At 44.2% G+C, this 22,249-nt stretch overlaps 1 long non-coding RNA gene across 2 annotated transcripts; it reads right to left on the bottom strand.

Moving 5' to 3' along the window:
- Positions 1 to 1,235: 1,235 nt before the first annotated feature.
- On the bottom strand, positions 1,236 to 21,586 carry LOC148132286 (uncharacterized). 2 transcript variants are annotated; one of them, XR_015747806.1, is made up of 3 exons: positions 21,530 to 21,582; positions 7,462 to 7,537; positions 1,236 to 1,533 (listed from the first exon to the last, which is right to left on the bottom strand). It is a non-coding gene; the product is annotated as an uncharacterized LOC148132286 (long non-coding RNA). The 2 variants fall into 2 exon arrangements; XR_015747805.1 differs by lacking the exon at positions 1,236 to 1,533 and adding an exon at positions 1,543 to 6,611 and having other exon boundaries at positions 21,530 to 21,586.
- Positions 21,587 to 22,249: the final 663 nt, after the last annotated feature.

Below are 22,249 nucleotides of genomic sequence, written 5' to 3'. Positions count from 1 at the left end.
TAGTTTTCGGGTAGACATGTCCTAATACCAAATACACAGTTTCTAGCTGACACAGACTTTTGTAGTTAATCCTGTCAGTTTCAGTGGAATTTGCCCTGAGTGGTGTACGTGCTGGGCAAGATTTGTTCTATGGCAAAATAGCTAAGGCAGAATAGCCACAATATGGTATATAAAAGCAACAAACAAGGAAGTGTTCACAGGGAGATGTATAGGACAAAATGCAATCAATAAAATTTTGCACTGTATATCAGATTTTTTTTAAAAAAATTGAGCTGCTTATAAAAGACAAATAAATAAATAAATAAATAACCTATGTTCTGCAGCTCTTCATACAAAATAAAGTCTGGCAAATAGGAGTGATTTGGTGAATGATTTGGTGAAATGTATTTGACCCAGGCAAGAGGTTTCTTTTGCTTTGCATCCATATCCCTTTTCTTAGTTTTCTGCCTTGTGCACAGAGGTGGATTTGAACCTGTACAGATTCAGATAAATAATTCAACAAGATGTCCCTAATAAATTACATTTATTGGTTTCTTCAGGTATCCTTATATGTTATGTCTCCCCTTTAATTACAGGTGAGCAAAACGAAATTCAGCAGTTCCAAAAATATCACAAACCAAAAAACAAACCCCCGCAAGAGAACTATTGAGGTATTCCAATCCTCAATAGTAAATCCACACTCTGTCCAGCAATCCTGACGTGGCAATAAATTCTCAAAGTCTCAAGAGTTCTCGTCGTGTTTTCACTTCCATTAATCACTTTGCTTCTGGCGAATTTCACCAGCCCAGCCGTTTCCTTTTATCCTCTTATGGAGCATGTTAATTTCCCTAATTAGTCACTGGCTCGACGCCTCCTTCCTAACTGAGTTTGACGTCTTAACCTACGTCTATTTCTTACGTCGAGCCATGATCTCTCAAAGTTCTCTTCTTCGCTGGAAAACTCTCGCATGTTTTCCTTGTTAGTTATTCCCGGCTGTTGCTCAGAGGAAGAATTAGAGAAGGTCGAAGGTCCTGACATCTCCACTAACTCAGGTTCATCTCTCCTTGTTAAATCCATTTCCTCATCCTGGCTAACATCCAAGTCACTTATCAATGCCGGCTCATATTTCGCTGCCATATCTTCTTCGCTCGAACTCCCATCTGCCAAAGGAGCAGATTCCAAACCCGGAGTCACAACACTTATAACTCACGTTTGTGAAGAAGTTCTTTAATGACCAATCCTTTGTATATCTGCCTTGTAGTTATCTGATAGTTATCTCCTAACCCATCTCATAGCGATAGAAAGAAGCTGTCATGAGTTAAAGAGTTCAGGCAAAAGTGAGGGAAACTCCCCCAACCCATCGAGGGTCAAATTAGTGACCAATCGGGATTAGAGATGTGGCCATGTGACATGAACTACATTTCCCAGGATACCTTTTACTATATTTACCATGATTCATTCCCTTAAGGGGACAGCTCATAATTCCTAAGTAACTATCCAATTCCCATAGACTGCCTGGGACAGCACACTCCCCGCCTGGAATTGTAAATTCCACTATTAAAGGAAGAGAAAAAAATTAACTATAAACTAAGATAAGCAGTAGACAGTAATACTAACTGAATAGCAGATAACTATATAACTAAGATAAACAGTTAGCTATATAACTAAGAAAAAACAGTAAACATTAATAAAGCATCAAACAAAGCAAAGCGTGCAAAGCTTGAGGTGCAATCTTCAAGTTCAGTCTCTCGGTACAAGTCTGCTGGTCACCTCTTGCAGCCTTTTAGGGTGTACAGGTACTCTTGGCAGCAAAGGTGAAAGTCTGCTGGTCGCTTCCGGTGGCCTTTTAGGGTTGACTGGTACTCTTGGTACCAATTGTGAAAGTCTGGTGATTGTTTCTGGCAGCCTTTTAGGGTTGGAACAGTACTCTTCCACGGTGTCAAAGGGCATCGGGAAGGTGTTGGAAAGGGTGTTGCGTAGGCATATGCCCATGTAGAACGACTTAGTGGATGTCTGGTGGTTGCTGATGGCCGTTTTGGGTGTCCTAGCGAAAGTGTACTGATTGCCGGTGGCCTTTTAGGCTGGAATGGCATTCTTGTTTTCGATGGTGTTAAAGGGCGTCGGAAGGCAGTTGGAATGGATGGTGCTAAGGCATTTGCCTGGGTTGGAGCCTGCATCCGATCGTCACTGACAATTCCTATGATCCCCCATCCTAGTGGAGATTTGATGGCCACTGGGCTGTCTACAGGGTCGCCGACTGACTCAGAGAAGAGAAAGGCGCACGGGGCATTATTTCCCAGCAAGAGTAGGATCTCAGCCTCCGGATCTAGAGTGGGAAAGTGATGAGCCAGGTGCTGTAGGTGAGGCATGCTACTTATGACCTCAGGTGTTGCGATCTGACTGCGGTCGTTCGGTATCCCATCGCATTCAAATACGGGCTGTAGTGGGAATCAGGAACTCCATCCAATGACTCTATGCAGAGTCCAGTAGCTGTCCTCCCCGCCGTGCTTCTTGGTCCATGGCACGTTGATACAGTGAAGGGAAGTTTGTCTTGTTGCACCTCAAAGAGGTTGAAGAATGCGGGGTCTGGCCAGGGTGCAGGTGCTTTGAGTGTCTATCCCCACGTACATTTTCACAGCATCTTCAGGGCGTCCTTCAGGGTACACTTTGGCTAAACATATGGGAAGACATGAACGAGGGCACGGTGAGTTGGCATACAGTGCTGTGCAGTTGACACTCATCCTTGGTTTTGGTTGTGGTTTAGCAGTCTGCCGAGAAGCCCTGTCTGCTTCTGTGTTACGTTGAGGCTCCTTGTCCGAAGGAGGGTTACAAGATATCTGCAATGGTGGCTCGGTGTCTGGATGCAGCGTGGTCGGGTGTTGGACACTATTGCATAAGTCGCATTGCACCTTGGCTGTGCAGTACTTGGACAGATGTTTGGATTCACAACACTTGTAGCAGTATTGGTACTCCCTTAGTAACTCTTTTCGTTGGGTCAGTGATTTCGCTGCAAACCCAGTGCAGCTGTTCAGTGAGTGATGAGTGTTGTGCATAGGACAAAACTGTATTATCCTTGTTTTCAGAGATCTAAATTGTGCTGTATCAGATGAGTTCTCTCCCCAACTGTATGTGGATGAGGAGTCGATCTTGGTTTGATGGACAACCATGAAGGATCTTTCCCTGGTAATGTGCATAGGGCCTGAGGGCGATATATGGTTGCTGTTGTATCTTCTGTCATAAGGAGGACTAACAGCTCTAAGTCCACGGGCCCGGTGTGTGTTGCACATCGTTGCCTGTTGGGACACAAATTCTTCAAGAAGTGTGAAGGGTATAAAGCGGTGGTGACCCTTGGCCATGAAGGTGTCAGTAAATGAGCCACTTTTCAATTAGCACCTGCGGAAGTTTTCGAACAATTTTGTTCTGCGTGTCGACGTGATTGAGACAGGCAAGTGCCGGTAAGTTGGGATCCCGTTGTGCCGTTCTCAGCTGGAGAAGTATGTTAGCGAGGTCTATGATTCGGCGAGGCTTGTCAATAGGAATTTTAGGAAAACTGTTGAGGCTATCCAAGAGTGTTGCTTCTATGTCCTCAGGAGCGCCATACAGTTCATCAAGCCTTTTCCATGATAACCGTAGGGCAGCGGCTGGGTCATCTAAGTGGGATGCCAAAAGTGCCCTAGGTATGTCGGCAGACTGTGGCCCTAGCCATGCTATCAAGTGTCCGATTATTTTAGCAGGGTTCATGCGTGCCGCCTGAATGGGGCGCAGGAAAAGTTTCTTCCATATTAGATACTCACCGCCTGGCTTATCAGAGAATCTGCGAACTCCGTTGGCATGCAAATTTAGCTTTCCACTCTGTACAGCCAAGTTTCTACAGTAATCTTCAGCATTTGCTGAGTTGGGGGGGGAGGTATTGACGTAGAGGGTTCTCCCCCTGGATTCTCGTAGGGTGGGTTTGGGTTGTAAGTCAACGACGGGTTGTAGTCTTCCTCCCAGTATTTATGGAGGATGTCATTCTCCCATACTGGGGACGATGGTCGAGCGTCACGCTGATGTGTAGGCTGGGCGCAGTTACCTTGTGGTGCCTGGGAGCTGGATTGCTATTGAGGTTGTGGCAGGAATGCTGCTGCCTGTGGATTGAGTGTGGTAGGTGTCGTTGATGGCATGTCGACTCATTGAGAGGTCGTTGTGAGCACTGGTGGGCAAATTTGCTCACTTGGCAGGGCATGAAACGTTGGAGTAGGAATGCTAGTATTGGGAAGAGAATCTTGGACCTTAGTACATACAACATCAGTTGGGGAAGGTTTGCTGTTGGTGGGAAGTGAATCTCGTACTTTAGGTCGTACAACGTCAGTTGCGTAACTGATGTGTAGAGTCTGTGGTTGAGATTCATCCCTGTGCCTCTTTGGTTGTGGGAGACTGCTAGGCAATTGAGGCGGTTCCATCTGCTTGTTTTGTAGCGAGTGCTGCTCGTTCACGTAGGCCTTGACCCATGTATCTGGGCTCTCTTCTCCCAACTCTTCGAGTTTGAATTGGAAGGAGGTGTTGTCGGCCATCTTCCGCCATGCTGCGGCACGTGCCGTCTTTGTTGTGGCATCTCTTTGCCATTCGGCCAATTCCAATTTGGCCTGTGCTTTGGCTATTTCCTCCTGTTGTCTGGCCTGGGCTTTGGCTATTTCTGCCAGTTGACTGGCCTGGGCTTTGGCTATTTCTGCCTGTTGACTGGCCTGGGCTTTGGCTATTTCAGCCTGTTAACTGGCCTGGGCTTTGGCCTGTTGAGCCGCTATTTCAGCCTGTTGAGCCGCTATTTCAGCCTGTTGAGCCACTATTGCTGCCTTCTGCCGTGTTACCTCCTCTGTGGCGCATAGCTCTGCGTCTGCTACTGCAGCTTCTACTTCAGCTTCTGCAGCCTGTTCGGCGTAACTTGCTGCTTTGAAGGCCTTAGATGCACTGCCACGATGGGAGGATGCTCTGGAAGGATGGTGAGAGCTGGCAGCAGAGAATTGGCATGAGACACTGGAAACTGCCCGCGATCTAGCCGATTTGGGGTGGAGGGAGGAGGCTTTCTTAGAATGGTGGGAAGAAGCTGCTTGTGATTGAAGACCTATGTCGGATGTGGACTTCTCCCTTGCCCCTTCTCCTTTTGAAGCACATTGAAGATCACAGTCTGGAGGGAGTTTCTGCCTTCCCGAATGCTGTCTTCGCATTCTTTGTTCTCCTACTCGAAGCAATGAATGTGTTCCTGGAACTCTGGGTCTTCCAGGTTTGACGGTATGTATTTAAGCTTATTTTCACTGTCTCTCCACCATGCGAGGTGCTTCTCTAACTCCTTCTGCATGAGGAAGAGGCTCTCGAGGGGCAACTTGCTTTTGTGTGTGTCACAAATCTTGAACAGCTCCATCCATGCATCTGCGTGATGTAGATACTGCCTTTCCCAATCCTCTCTGAAGCATGTCACCGTGGGTGAGGTAAGCTTCCTATGCCATCTGAGGTCATAGGCCTTCTGAGGTATCGCGGCTTCTCCAGAGGGTTGGACATCTAAAACTGGATTTTGGGAATCAGGCTCCACGTTTACAACAAGGGTGGGTGGAGGAATCGGGTCTTCTGGTACATCAGAGACATCTATCATGGCTGAGGAAGTTGCCATGCTTCAAATTGTCAAAGGGAGAATTTTGGGAAATTTAGTGAATTTCTGTGCAATTCCCTTTTGCTGCTGGATTTAATACTTGAGCACATAGGTGGCATTGCAGAGTCTGGGCGATGCTAGCACACCACACAATATGGCTGCTTCTAGGGTGCATTGTGAGCTTGCAACACAAGGGGGCACTAGAGGTTGCGTCGCGAAGTCTGAAGACTAGAGGGCTGAACGCAGAAATATGCCTATTATTGTCGCTTGCTTCACAAGGTGGCAGCAGAGGGTCAGGAAGACGCTGTTGCTACGCCCATGTTAGGTTGCAGTTACTCTTGGGACATTTGAATTAAATTGATTAAATTGTCCACAATGGTTTCAAAAAAGGGATTATCAATGGATAAACACTGATCAATCTTGAGAGACTTTGTAAAAAAAAAATCATATAAGATGGTGGTAGAGTCTAGCAGTTGAATGGCAATTGAAAATGCTGGAAGGAAAGGTGAATACGATGCTGCATCGTGGTTGCTTTAGATCGCTACTAATTTGTTAAAGGAAAAATCCGTTAATAACAAAAGGATAGCAAAAGACAAATGCTGACTGTTTAAATCATTGCTAGATTAGGTGCCTCTCTTCAGGGGGAAGGAATGTGCCCATTGCTGTGGAGATGGCTCTGGCTGGAGGAATTTTCATAACTGTGGCCTCTTTATTGCTTTGCCAGAGAAGCAGAGGAAGATCAGCTTTGTTTTACCAACAAACATACAGGCATGATTTCTCAGAGTCTCTCACTGCATTTGTAGAAGGTTTAAAGACAGAGGTTTGGTTTTCCTTTGAGAGCTGGGAAATATCTGACTCTCCTTGTTATGCAAATGGAGTCTGAGATAGCAGGACAACAAATTGAGCAAAGAAGAGGGGGGTGGGTGGGTTACTGGTTCTCTTTGTTTGTAGCATGTGGGGGAATTCCAATCTCTCCCACCATCCAAACAGCATGTAAAAAATTCCGATGCTGAGAGAGAGAGAGAGAGAGAGAGAGAGAGAGAGAGAGAGAGAGAGAGAGAGAGATGATACATGCAGGTTTAGATTAACATTGCATATTCACTCCTGGCTTCAATATTACTTTGCTTTATCACAAATCCAAATTAACAATCTTTATACAGATGGGTTTCAGGACTTCATCTTTTACTTTTCTACCTTCTGCACAGAGGTGGATTTGAAGCTGTACAGATGCAGATAGATAACTCAACAAGACGTCCATAACAAATTACATTTATTGGTTCATCAGGTATCCTCATAACTCACGTTTGTGATGAAGTTCTTCTTTAATGACCAATCCTTTGTATATCTGCCTTGTAGTAAAAGATGGTTATCTCCTAACCCATCTCGTAGCAATAGAAAGAAGCTGCCATGAGTTAAAGAGTTCAGGCAAAAGTGAGGGAAACTCCCCCAACCCATCGAGGGTCAAATTAGTGACCAATCGGGATTAGAGATGTGGCCATGTGACATGAACTACATTTCCCAGGATACCTTTAACTACATTTACCATGATGCATTCCCTTAAGGGGAAAGCTCATAATTCCTAAGTAACTATCCAATTCCCATAGACTGGCTGGGACAGCACACTTAGTATTTTGCTATACTTAAATTCTACTTACAACATCTACGCAATCACTAACAGGCAAATGGAAAGTCTAATCCAATAGTTCCATCGGTGTATGATAGCAATTAGCATGCCAGTAGTTGGATGACTATCTTATGCTACCACTAGGTGCTGCAATTGGTGGAAAATCAGTTTGGTGACTATGTGGGCGACTTACAGCCATCATAATCACCATTAAGTTCCTCCAAGTCAAACTCACCAACTTGGTCCCTGGCATGGAGAAGAGGAGGCATCGATTCTCTCAGAAATGAATAGCTTTTCATCAGGAACCGGATCTATGCCAGAAAGCAAGGAAACAGTGTGAGGTTGAATCATGTTGTAGATATTCTTGAAGAGGACTTTAGTATTCTGCTATGCCACCTACCTGGCCTTTGGTACCATCCTTCAAAGAAAGGAATTACACCCATTAGTTAAGCAGGATGGGGTCATCTAAGAGGTCTCCAATGCTCCCCATGGCGGATCCCATGGTGCTCCAGACACTGTCTGTCTAGACTTCTCAGACAGAAATGACCCCTGCATACTTACTTGGCTAACTGTCAGCTATACTGCCTGCTGATCTTTCTTCTCAACCTCTTGCTTGTATGAAATCTGCTTGTCTTCCAGCTTGCAAGAAGAACATATAATTGAGGCCATGGCAAGTGCCACGGTAAGCATTTATACATGACATATACATGAAGATGGCTGCTAAGCGTACTGTATATCTTGTTCAGGGCAATGTGTACTGAAGTATATGTCTTTAACCTGGCCTACCCTTAATGACTCTATTTGGGGTTTTTCCAGACCATTCAGAGAACACCAGATAGGAGAAAGCTGCCCTTAAACCTGGAATGAGGTTGGCATGTCTTCTCTGTGCAGTGGCAAATGAATGGCCTGTGTATGGAAGTATACTTTTATATTACAGGAGGCCTTCCTAGTGCTTGCTGCTGTCTATATTTTCCATGCTGAGATGTCCTGGAACAACCAGAATTCCTTCACAAATCCAACCTCACTTCAAAGCAGGGGTGGGATTCTACCGGTTCCCACTGGTTCTATAGAACTGGATGTTCTCCATAGAGCTGCTTCGAGCATCCAGAGTGGGAGGTGCTCCAGTCTCTGCACTCACAGGCTGAGCTTTAATTGAGGAACACTCCTCCCCGTCCATGTGACTCCCTCGTAGCATTCCCCAGTTTTAGCTCAGCCTCGCAAGAGACAGGCAGTTTCTCTCAAAGCTCCTTGGCCGATTCAGGATTTAAGACTTTAATTTCAGGTTTAATCTTTCCTTTTATTTCTTGGCCCCTGCACAACTGGTCTGCTTAACCTCAAAAGAGAGGAGCGTTTTTTCGCCCCTCAAGGGGGTAGGAACGGGGGAATAAGCACCTTCGCACCCCCCCTCCACCCTCCTCTAACGTCTTTGTTTCTCCCTGCCGTTTGTTTGAAGCCGCTTCTGATTGCAATCAGCGGCTTGTGTATTGCGAAACTTATCGCGCTCGTTGTTTCTTCCCCCCACGAACCCTTTATTGCGAAGGAGAGCCAATCTCTCCTACCTACCCCTCGATTCATCTCTTGTTGGCTGGATTTCTCTTGGGGAGGCTAATTCTGTCCTGAGCTCTCGTGCTGGCTAACGGCCGCCATTTTGGGCGCCGCCTCGTGGCCGGCTGCCATTTTGTTTTATATTTATTTCACTGTGGTGAGTTTTCAGGGGCCCAAAGCAGGACCGGCAGGCCTGTTTAGAGCCGGTTATTCGTTTAGGCATTGTGGCTCCCAGTCCTATTGCCTATTTCTGAGATCTGTTGGCTATCCCGCAGCCTGCTCAGTGGCGAAGTAAGAGGCAGCACTAGTACCACCCATTTTGGCTGGGAGGCAACTGCAGGAGGCCCATCTTGTTTTTCCTTTTGGCCTCAGCATTCATTTGGCTTATTGGCTGATCTGACCATTTTTTCTTTAATTTCTTAAGTGCTTTTTGTTCAATTGGAAATAATTACTATAGTACTCCGGTACTCTAGCCCTTGTTTATTAATATTCCAATTTTTTATTATTATTTAAAAAATAAATAAAGAAATAAATAAATATATATAGATATATAGATATTATCAATAATAATAATAGTAATGATAATAATAAAGAATAAATTTTTTTCCAAAAGGGGGACGTGGAACAACTGTAGGGCATCCGGCCTTGTTGTAGGTCAAACTCCTAGGCGAGCCAACCGCCTCATTTGATTATTATCATACCTTACTTTTGCTTTTTATTATGGCAGAGGACAACCCCAGAGGACCTTCCTTGAAGGCCAAATCAAAGACGCACCATTTGCGCAGGCAGGCCAAGGAAACATCCAAGGCCTCTCAGAGAGATGCGTTAAGACGCCACAGGGCACTAGAGAAGGAATTTGATAAATGTTCAAGGGGCTCAGGTTCGGTACCATCTACCTCAACTCAACCCCCCCGCTCCTCCAGACCATTTTTCTTCCCCCAGGCACAGCTCACCCGCTCAGAGCCTTCAAACCGCTGTCACACCAGCCACCTAGACACCCGAGGCTACCTTTACTCTGACAGCTGCTGGCCTACGACAAGACGAACCATCTGCAGACCTGGTCCCAGACAAGATAAGAGAATGGATGCAGCTGGCTATCCGCCAAGGAATTGCGGAAGGTCTCCAGCAGATGACCAGGCCAGGTTTACCAACGATGGTTCCTGATATCGAATCCGTTTCTGGCAGATCTCTCCCCAGACCGGAACCTCACCAGGGTCAGGTACTTCCACAGGGGGATATCCCCTTTCCAGAAAGGGAGGAGGAGGAGGAAGAGGAAACAGGTCTAGAACACTTTAGGGAAGAGGAAGAATTTGATATGGGGTCCGTACATTACTCTGAACCCCTTTCAGAGGTGGAACCAATGGAAGGAGAAATGTCGGAGGACGAGGGTATTACCCCTGACCAGCCCGCCTTCGTAGGCTTGTTCAAACCCCTCCTGTTCAAGTCATTGTTTAAGGCAAAAAATATTTCTGGACTGGTGTCACAGTCACCCTCTGATACTTCCCCAGCAACCTCTGGTGACCCAGAGGATTCCATCTTCAGACAACTGGTCGTGGAGGCCGAAGTGATTCCTACTCCACCCATTTTTTCTGACCTGGTAGCGAAACAATTGGCTTCAACAGGGGCGCCATCCCACCTCGATGCGGAGTTTTCCACCCTGTTAGAGACTCCCGAGGTTGACGAGCCCATTGTGGGGTTAGCGTCATCCTCTACCCCAAGCGACGCTTTTGAAGCCCTAAAACCAAAGGACAAACGGGCCGAAATGGCGTTACGCCGGGCGCATCAATCTAATGCTTGGGCCATTCGAGCAGCCACCGCTGCATCCTTTTTTACACGATCCTCCATTAGATGGCTCCGTCAATTAAAGCAGCATGTCCCCCCATCCAATACCAGGGCAGACCAGGACATTGCCAAGCTTACGGCAGCAGCAGAATTCTTGGGTGACGCTACCTTCCATGCCGTTAAATTTTCCACCAGGGCTATCTCATCCCAGGTTACAGCCCGGCGTCTGCTCTGGCTCAAACATTGGCAAGCAGACGTCAAAAACAAAGTAAAATTGGCTTCTGCTCCCATCTCGGTCGGCAAACTCTTTGGTCCGGCCCTTGACCCTTTATTAATGGAAAGCGAAATAAGAAAAAATTTCTTCTGTCTCTTTTTCGCAGATCTGAAGGCAGAGTATCCCAGCCCTTTCGGAGGGGATCCTTTCAGACCTCCTATCAGACACATTTCCCTCCCAGGTTTCAGAGAGCCCCGCCCTTTCGGTCGGTCCCACCCCAGGATCGAACCGACCCCGGTGATAGGAACAGAAGGGGTGCCAACTACAAGAGACCCTTTCGGGGCGCAGGTAGTAAACCTTTCCGGTGCCCAAGATAAGTCCCTCACCCCCCATCCCATTGGTGGACGCCTCAAACATTTTGCTGACCAATGGGAATCCTCTACATCTGATGCCTGGGTTAGGGACACCATCAGATTCGGCCTCTCCCTTGAATTTCAGTCCCCCCCCCGAGCATTTCATGGTCTCCCCTCTTTCCAAAGATCGCGTCAAACGTGATCTAATAGAGGCCGCTATCAAACATCTCATTGAAATCAAGGCGATACAGCCTGTCCCACCCTCGCAACAGGGAAGAGGGTTTTACTCTCACCTCTTCATCGTTCCCAAACACTCTGGAGGGTGGAGGCCCATATAAGGCTTAACCGATACATTATCCGGCATAAATTTAAGATGCACATGCTACAGTCTATTCTTCAGGGTACCAGGAAGGGAGACTGGCTCACTTCCATTGACGTCTCAGAGGCATACCTACACATCGCTATTCGACCCTCCTATTTCAAATTTCTGCGGTTTTGCTACAACAGTCAACACTTTCAGTATGTGGCCCTTCCCTTTGGTTTGGCCTCGGCCCCGAGGACCTTTACCAAGGTTCTCGCAGCCCTGGCGGCTCACCTTAGACATTTCCCCATCCGTATTCACTGTTATCTGGATGACATCCTTATCCTGTCCCCTTCCAAACGCCAAGCAGAAAGGGACACCAGAACCACCCTCGTTGCTCTCCAGGCACATGGCTTTCTCGTTAATTGGGAAAAGAGCCAGCTATCTCCATCCACCCGAATAGCACACCTGGGGACAGTGATTGATTTGGTTAAAGGAAGGGTCTTCCTATCTCCCAAAAGATTTCTCAGCATCCAGAAATCGGTCAGGGAGATCAGGCGAGCAAAAAAGGTGGCATTACTGGACTTGTCAAAATTGCTTGGCAAATTGGTTTCATGCATTTCCATTGTTCCCTGGGCCCGTTTACATACCAGATCCCTTCAGTGGTTCCTGCTTCCATATCAGCGATCAGGAAGAAGCAACTCAAAGACCATGGTGAAGGTACCTCCAAGGGTTCTCGCATCCCTTCTCTGGTGGACCAGACCTGCCATCAACAAAGGGCATTGCTTCAAGGAGCCCCAAAGGGTCACCCTCACCACAGACGCCAGCCTATCCGGATGGGGCGCTCATCTCCACTCGCTCTCAGCTCAGGGCACATGGGCAGCAGCCGAGCAACGGTGCAGCATAAATTGGCTGGGGCTTCACGCTGTATACCTGGCCCTACACAGCTTCCTTCCCCAGGTACACGGACGTCACGTCCTCATTCTGACAGACAACATCACAGCCAAGGTGCACATCAACAGGCAGGGGGGCACACATTCCATTCGGCTCATGCGGGAGGCCGAGCGTCTCTGTCGCTGGGCGGAGACCAACCTCTTATCCATCAGGGCAGATCACATCTCGGGGGCCTCAAACATTCAGGCAGACTGGTTGAGCAGGGCCACTGTAGACCAGTCAGAATGGTGCCTGCACCCCTCCCTGTTCAGGGAAGCCTCAGCAATCTTCGGCCAATCACTAGTGGATCTATTCGCATCTCCGCTCAACGCCCAACTCCCGAGGTTCTTCTCGAGGTACCCCGCTCAGGGGGCAGAGAACCACAATGCCCTACGTTGTCCCTGGCCCACAGGGCTTCTATACGCATTTCCCCCACTACCGTTGATCCCCAGAGTGATCCAAAAGCTGATTCACGAGAGGGCGGAACTCCTCCTGGTCACCCCATACTGGCCCAGGAGGCCATGGTTTGCGGACCTGCGCAACCTGTCAGTGGCCCTTCCCTGGAGGATCCCACCAGACAGAGTCTCGTTATCCCAGGGACCTCTCCTGCATCCGAACCCGCAGTGGCTTCAGCTAGCCATCTGGAGGTTGAGCGGGACCGTTTAAGGAAAGAAGGGTTTGCCAACCAGGTCATCGATACCATTCTGGCAGCAAGACGGCCCTCAACCACCCGTATATATAATGCCACATGGAGCGCTTTTTGTAGATGGTGTCACAAATCGCATATTGATCCGCTCTCTCCATCTATTGCGCAAATATTAGCCTTCATGCAAGAGGGACTAGATAAAGGGCTAGCCCCTAATACCTTGAGACGACAGGTTGCAGCCTTATCAACCGTCATCTCCTGTGGCAATATTGGCTCGCTTTCACACCATCCTCGTATCCGGGCATTCCTTAGAGGAGCCACCAATTTGCATCCTCCAGCGGTACACCCATACCCAACCTGGGATCTTAATAAGGTCCTTTTGTCACTTACTAAACCTCCCTTCGAACCCATAAGGGAGACATCACTTCAATTCCTAACATTCAAGGTAGTGTTTCTTGTGGCAGTCACATCCGCTCGTCAGATATCTGAGATCGCAGCTCTGTCCGTCAGAAAGGACCTCTGCGTTTTTCACGCTGATCGGGTGGTCCTGCAACCAGACCCTTCCTTCCTGCCCAAGGTTAACTCAGCCTTTCACAGATCCCAGGAACTCATTCTTCCTAACTTTTGCCCCAGACCCTCTTGAGAGAGGGAAAGGCAGTGGCATACTCTCGATGTCAGGCGTGCGCTACGTATTTATATCAACCTTTTAGGAGGTCGGAATCATTATTCCTGTCATTTCAACCTAAGACGCTGGGTTTCAAAGTATCCCCGTCAACTATAGGCCGTTGGATCAGAGCAACAATCTCCAAGGCCTACTTGGTTCAAGCACTTCCTGTTCCCAGCAGAATAACTGCACATTCCACAAGGAGTGCGGCTACTTCAGCAGCTTGGGCTACTCAGGCATCGATAAATGACATCTGTCGAGTGGCCACCTGGTTGTTCCTGTCACCTTTCATTCGTCATTACAAGATCGATGTGTTTGCTTCAGCAGAAGTGTCCTTTGGCAGATGAGTCCTACAACAAGTTGTCCGAGAACCAGAGGAGATTCTGGCCCAGATGGAGTCCCTCCCATAGGACAAGCCATGCTTTGGTATGTTCCACTCTGGATGCTCGAAGCAGCTCAATGGAGAATGGGCGTTGGTGCTTACCTGATACGCCCTTTCTCGTCGAGCTGCGTAGAGTATCCAGCCCCACCCTAATTTAGCCGTCTGGTGGGGAATCCTGTTTTGGCCAATGAATCAATGAGTCAAGGAGTTAATGTTTGTTACAATAGTTAGGATGAGATGATAGTTGTTTGTCTTCTCGTCTTTGTAAAACTGGGGAACGCTACGAGGGAGTCACATGGACGGGGAGGAGCATTCCTCAATTAAAGCTCAGCCTGTGAGTGCAGAGACTGGAGCACCTCCCACTCTGGATGCTCTACGCAGCTCGACGAGAAAGGGCGTATCAGGTAAGCACCAACGCCCATTATGATCCTGCCCAGTTTGGAGAACTGGCAAATCATGCCCCTGCCTGGCCCCGCCCCTTCCCCTCCCAGCCACTTGCCTCTGATGAGGCTGAAGATACGTTGCTGGAGCTGCCAGGCTTTAAGCCTGGAGCAAGAATCCCGTTCTCTCCTACCCCCTCCTGTGCCTATCCCATTCGGAAGATATTGGGTTTTGCTGTTGCTGATGACGTCCTCCATGCTTCCTAAATGAAGTAGATCGAGTGGGAAGTGGCTGGTGTGTGTGCGCGTGTGAAATTAAGCCGCCTTCCTATAAAATCCATTCAGAAAACAAAGGAACAGATATGGTTTAATTCTGCTTCAGCCCAGATTGCTGGGAGAGAAAGTAGTTTAAAAGTATTATTTAATTGACTAATTCATTGGCTTCCCGGCACTTCTTTTTTTTTTTTTTTGAAACAAATTTTATTAATTTTTAAAGACAAACAAAACATCATTAAACCTCTTTCCATTATAAATTTTTACAAGGCAGATAAAACATTGTTTTATACAATACAATTCTAATATATCCCATTTTCACTTAAATATCTTTTAGCAAATTTCTCATTACTTCTCTTTGCACTTAGTCATCCTATTCATATTTCCCTCTGTCTTGTTTGCAATTATTCTCCTCTCGCTTTCCTCCAAGGTTTTATGAAATCTCAAATGAACATACACACATAAAACACAAAAAATAAAACTTCTTTTTCAAAAAAGTAGCTTGGCCCCGGATTACCTCTCTTTGTATGGACTTCAATTAAATTCATATTCATCTTATATGCCATTACCTATCTTGTTTACCATTCTATATCTTCATTATAACTTCTCCCCGCTTTCCACTCTTCTTAATTCTATTTTATTTATTACATCTTAGTTTGAATCATTATACTTGTATCTTTTGTCCATTCTTTTCCAATTATCTATTTATCTCATTTCCTATAGTAAGAAAAAAAAAAGATTTCTCCTGAAATCACTAATTGAAGTATGATGCCTTTCCATCGCACCCCTAAATTAACATTTAAGTTAACACCTAGTTCCCTATCTGATTCTGCTTAGTACATACTACTTAGAGAAAGAAAATAATAAATCCACAAAGTAATTAAATATATAATTAAAGATTAAATCTCATAACATTCCAATTATCTATCTCAAAAACAAAATACTACAATAATATATTCATACTAACATCCACACAATAGTCAATTGAACTCTATACTTAAACTAAATATTTTAAACATTCCTTTTAATATTTTATTAAGTTATTAAACCTTTAATGTTTTAATCTTTACTCAAGTCTTATAAGATTCTAATTTTCTATTTCTAATACAAATACTACAATACTATCTTATGTACCTTGCAGAATCCTAAAACAAAATTATATTACCCTTTATCCCTAAAAAAAAAAAATTCTTTTGCACATCTTGTTTCATACCTTTATGGCTTTTCCCCCCCTTCTTCCTCCCTATCTTATCCCATCTGGTCTTTTTACCCCCCTTAACTTCCCCTCTCTGTTGTATTTCTCTTTTCTTTTGCTTTTTAACGTTGTATTGATTTTGCATCTTATTTTTCACTTTCTTGGATGTTTTTTTAAGTCTTGTGTCCTTTTTCCTTCCTCTCTTTCTCCTTCCTTTCTTAATCAACTTTGTAGATTCATTAAAGATGGTTTTCTTCTTCTTCTTCTTCTTCTTCTTCTTCTTCTTCTTCTTCTTCTTCTTCTTCTTCTTCTTCTTCTTCTTCTTCTTCTTCTTCTTCTTCTTCTTCTTCTCTCCTCCTCCTCCTCCTCCTCCTCCTCCTCCTCCTCCTCCTCCTCCTCCTCCTCTTCCTTCCTCTTCTTCCTCCTCCTCCTCCTCCTCCTCTTCTTCCTCTTCTTCCTCCTCCTCCTCCTCCTCCTCCATCAATTGTTGTGTTTTCTGATAAGTAGCAAGCGCCATTTCTAAAAAGCGAAAAATTTCTTTCACACTGTCTTTTCCTTCTTTCTTTATTTTGCCATATTCCTCTCTCAGTTCATCAACAGATAAAGTCATTATAAACCTTTTTTTCCCCTTCTTTTTTTCCCTTCTTTTTCTTCTTAAAACAACCAAGATAATTCAAGGCTTAAAACAATTCCCAAAGTCCCAAAGTCATCAAACAGTCCAAACAGAGCACAAAGTTCTTCCCTTCACACTTTTTCTTCCTGGGGTAATATCAATTGAAAAGGGGAAAAAACCCCAATCTGTATTTTAAAGTCTTATTGCAATTAACTTCCAATCTCAAAATCTTCCAGGCATCTCCTCCAACAAAATCTTAATATAAATTTTCCTTTTGTCCTCTCCTTCCCACTTATAACAGAAAGCTTTAAATTTTTACCTTCTATAAAATAGCAGGATTTTCAATATCCATTTGTTAAATCCATGTGGAAGGAGAGTAAACTTTCTCTTTAAGCACTTTCACTCGCAGCTTGTAAATCTCTTCTGGAAACAAAGTATCTTTCCAAAAATCAGGATTTTCAGGATATTAATTGTATCTTATAGTCCAGTTCAGCCAAAAAACTTTCGCTTCAGAACTTTCTCCTTCTTCCTCCAGCACAATCTTATCCAGCTGTCAGCTTCTTTGTGGCGGCCATTGCTGACCGCCACTCCACTGCCTGAGAAAAGAGGGTTAAGCCGGGTGGGGAAGGGGTCTCGAAAACCCCAACCCCCTGTCCGGATCCCTCCTATCTTCGGCTGCCTCTACGGGGCAGCCTTAGCCTCCAGACCCATCCGGATCGGAGGCACCAAGACGGCTAGCGCCGCAGGGATCGCGCAGTATCGCGAATCCCTGCCACTGCCGAAGCCGACAAACCGGAAGTCGGCTTCCCGGCACTTCTTGTAGTACTGAGGAGCTGCTTCTCCAGCTGGATTTTAAAATAAAAACCAAGGAGCTCAGTGCTACAAGGAGAAGTTCCAGGAAGCATTGCTATAACTGAACCGGGCTTTAAAGAATTGTAAAGTAGGACTTCCGGTTTGTCGGCTTCGCGAGTGGCAGGGATTTGCGATCCTGCACGATCCCTGCCGCGCTAGCCGCTTTGATGCCTCCGATCCATCAATCTGGAGGCTAGGGCTGCCATGAAGAGGCAGCCCAAGATAGGAGGGATCCAGACAGGGGGTTGGGGTCTTCGCAGACCCCTTCCCCACCCGGCTTAACCCTCTTTCTCAAGGCGGTGGAGCGGCGGTCTGTAATGGCCGCCACAAAGAAGCTGACAGCTGGACAAGATCGTGCTGGAGGAAGAAGGAGAAAGTGCTGAAGCGAAAGTTTCTTGGCTGAACTGGACTATAAGATACAAGTAATACAAGTAATATCCTAAAAATTCGGATTTTTTTGAAAGATACTTTGTTTCCAGAAGAGATTTACAAGCGGCAAGTGAAAGTGTTTTAAGAGAAAGTTTACTCTCCTTCCACATGGATTTAACAAATGGATATTGAAAATCCTGCTATTTTATAGAAGGTAAAAACTCAAAGCTTTTTGTTATAAGTGGGAAGGGAGAGGACAAAAAGAAAATTTTCATTAAGATTCTGCTGGAGGAGATGCCTGGAAGATTTTGAGATTGGAAGTTAATTGCAATAAGACTTTAAAATACAGATTGGGTTTTTTTCCCTTGCCAACTGATATTACCCCAGGAAGAAAAAGTGTGAAGAACTTTGTGTTCTGTTTGGATTGTTTGAGGACTTTGGGATTTTGGGGAATTGTTTTAAGTTTTGAATTATCTTGGTTGTTTTAAAAAGAAGAAGAAGAGAAAAAAGAAGAAAAAAAGGTTTATAATGACTTTATTAATGAATATTATTTAATGAACTGAGAGAGGACTATGGTAGAATAAAAAAAGAAGGTAAAGACGGTGTGAGAGAAATTTTTTGCTTTTTAGAAATGGTGCTTGCTACTTATCAACAAACGCAGCAATTAATGGAGGATACAGAAGAAGAAGAAGAAGAAGAAGAAGAAGCCATCTTTAATGAGTCTACAAAATTTACAAAGCTGATTAAGAAAGGAGGGAAAAAGAGAGGAAGGAAAAAGACATAAGATTTATAAAAAAAACATCCAAGAAAGAGAAAAATAAGATGCAAATTCAATATACTGCTAGAAAGCAAAAGAAAAGAGAAATGCAACAGAGGGGGGGAGCGAAGGGGGGCAAAAAGACCAGATAGGATAAGATAGAAAGGAAGAAGGGTGAAAAAAGCCAAAAAGGCATGAAATAAGGTGTGGAGAAGAAATCTTTTTTTATGGATAATGGGTAATGCACAACTTTGTTTTAAAATGTTTCTGCAAGGTACATGATAGTATTGTAGTATTTGTATGAAAATCAGAAAATTAGAATTTCATAAGGCTTAAGTAAAGATTAAAATATTAAAGGTTTAATAATGACAGATTTTAAGATTTAATAAAATATTAAAAGGAATGTCTAAAACATTTAGTTTAAGTATAGAGTTTAATTGACTATTGTGTGGATGTTTGTATGAACTTATTATTATGGTATTTGTTTTTGAAATAGATAATTGGAATGCTATGAGATTTAATGTTTAATTATATATTTAATTACTTTATGGATTTACTATTTTAGTAAGTAGAATGTACTAAGCAGAATTGGATAGGGAATTAGGTGTTACCTTAAATGTTAATGTGGGGAGCGATAGAAAGGCATCATACTTCGATTGGTGATTTCAGGAGAATTTATTTTTTTTAATATGAATGAGATAAATGGATAATTGAAAAAAATGGACAAAAGATATAAATATAATGATTTAAATTAAGATGAAATAAATAAAATAGAATTAAGAAGAATGGAAAGCGGGGAGAAGTTATAATAAAGATATAGAAGGGTAATAAGATAGGTAATGGCATATAAGCTGAACATGAATTTAATTGAAGTCCATACAAAGAGAGGTAATCCGGGGCCAAGCTACTTTTTAAAAAGAAGTTTTATGTTTTTGTGTTTTGTGTGTCTATGTCTGATTGAGATTTAAAACCTTGGGAGAAAGCGAGAGGAATATTTGTAAACAAGGCAGAGTGAAATATGAATATGATGAGTATAAAATGGATAAATATAGAAGAAATGTAATTGAATAAGAGTAAAGAGAAATAATGAGAAATTTGTTAAAAAAATATTTAAGTGGAAATGGGATATACTAGAATTGTATTGTATAAAACAATGTTTTATTTGCCTTGTAAAATTTATAATGGAAAGAGGTTCAATGTCTTTAATGTTTAATGATGCTTTGTTTGTCTGTAAAATTAATAAAATTTGTTTAAAAAAAAAAGCATTTTAAAGTAGCCTGGAGCAAGTATCCCTTGTGGGGCGGGGGAACTTTAATATCTTTAAAGCAGTGTCCTTGTGATGAAGGGGCAGTTTATATTACATTTAATAGATTAATCCACCAGTAGAAAATAGGTAACATCCATTTGGGGTCAATCCATGCATTTAGTTAGGAGGAGGCAATATTAAATCAGAGCCTTGGTACAAGGGGCAATCCAGTAGAAGTGCCTTGATGGTTCTGTCCAAGCAGAGACATGAGCGTGGTAAGTATGGGATATTATTAAATCAATTCATACAGAGATACAATGCTCAGTATCTTTAAAGTTGGTAATTCTTTCATGTTACTGACTTGGGAGTAATCAAATGATCAGGTCTCATGCTGCCTGGGGAATTCTGGGAATTGAAGTCCGCATGTCTTAAAGTTGCTAAGCTTGAAAAACACTCAGAAGTACAACTTCTTGTGATCCTGGGTTATTTTCCCGCATTTTGGGAATAAGGAAATTATTCTATGTGCCTGGTGCAGAGATGCAGCTGACATCTAGTTAGATGCTAATTGGAAGGTTAAAGCGTAGATACAGATAATCTTTGACTTACAACTATTTGTTTAGCCTCCATTTAAAGTGACAACAGCACTGAAAAAAAGTGACTTATATTCTCCCCCCTCCCCCCCCCCCGCCCCAGGGACGGACAGAGAGAGAGGGAGACGGAGGGAGGGAGGGAAAGAGAGAGACAGAAAGAAAGAAAGAAAGAAAGGGGGAAGAGAGAGACAACACACACACACACACAGAAAGAGAAATAGAGGGGGAAAGAGACAAGAGATACAGGGAGGGAAAGAGAGACAAGAGACACAGATAGAGAGAAAGAAAGAGAGGAAGGATGGAAAAGAGAAACAAGACAGAGAGAGAGAAGACACACACACACACACACACACACAGATGGAGGGAGGGAAAGAGAGAGAGAGAGACAGGAGATGAGAGAAAGAAAGAAAAAGGGAGAAAGAAAAAGAGATGAGAAAGAGGGAGAAAGAAAGAGAGACAGAGGGAGATACCTGTTTAAAAGAAAATAGAAAAATGACTCTTTGAGTGTTTAAGGTTGCAGATCCCAGGTTAGGCAAACACCATGGTCATTAAGTGAACTTTGTGGTCATTAAGCAAACACTGTGGTTGTTAAACAAGTCCATTTTCCCCAATGGACATTTTTAACCGGAAACCAGAAGAAATTGTTGGAAACTGGCAAAAAACAGAAAACCTCAGTTGCAAGACTGTGTGGGATGTTGTAACTGATCATAAGTGTGTGTGTGTGTGTGTGTGTGTGTGTGTGTGTGTGTGTGCATGGCTGTCATAACACCAAAAACAGGTCAAGTAGCTCTGGGGACGTTAGTCAAAAATTAGAACATTTGCTAAGCAACTGGCCATTAAGCGAGGATGACTTATATTTGGTTTGCAAGTCACATGGCCAACTAACCACGCCTACCCATCATATGGCCAGCTAGCCACACCTAGCCAGTCACATGACCATCAAGCCATGCCCAGCTAGTTACATGACCCCCCCCAGCCACACTCAGCCAGTCATATGACCACCAAATGATGCCCAGTCAGCAAGCCACACCCACCCAGTCTCATGACCACAAAGCCACACCCACAAATTAGGCCACACCTACAGAACCGGTTGTTAAGAAATTTGAATCCCACCTCTGCTTCAAAATTCAACATTAGCAACCCCCATTTCTGCTTAAGAACTCCTTTCCCGTGGACCCACTTTCTTTGTGCTGCTCAAAGTGCCATACCTGCTCAAAGAGGACAATTATACGGGAGGCAATTCCCAAATTAGAGTAGACAATAATATAGATGGGGAAGAAGCCCAGCACTGCAGCGTGGCAGAGTAGCAGCATCACCACCAAGGTGACCGTCAAGAGATTGGGGAACCTGGTCATCTTCAAGCAGCCTGACCATATTTGTAGGGCCTGGTAGGGCACAGATAACGTGTAGAGGAACATGCAGAGCCAGGCAAAGAGTGCTGCGGGCAGCTGTCGAAAGCCAATGATAAAGAGCTCGAAATCCAAAACAAAACTGTGAAAGACAAAGAAGAAAAAGAGCTCTAAGGATGCTGCCCAAAAGATAAGGATGTTTCAAATTAAATAAGCACTTTCTCTGGGGCATCCCCAATATTCAGTGGCATAACTGCTAAAAAGTAAAGGGGGTGGGTTCTGCTATTTTGAGGAGGTAAACTCATGAAGATTCCCGTGAACTCTTCAAAATAGATCAGTTAGAATGAAGGAAAACCTACATCCAATGAAAACATTACAATCAGTCGCCCTCATTTTGTTCATAATCTTGTTTTGTTTCATAAACTTGATTTCATAACCTTCATAATGTCAACTATTGCTCATCCTTAAATATTGGACCCTCAAAAAGGTTCCTAGCAGAATTTAAATGCATCAGAAATAGAAGTCTGGGAGGTTTTTGAGGGGTCTGTCATATTAGGAACATTACTCAACATTCCTCTC

This window comes from Notechis scutatus, chromosome 2, assembly GCF_049901735.1.
Source record: "Notechis scutatus isolate UNSWTSFEM ecotype Mainland chromosome 2, rNotScu1.2, whole genome shotgun sequence".
NCBI lineage: Eukaryota > Metazoa > Chordata > Lepidosauria > Squamata > Elapidae > Notechis > Notechis scutatus.
Note: the sequence above shows the minus strand (reverse complement) of the source record. Positions and strands in the feature narration are given on the sequence as shown.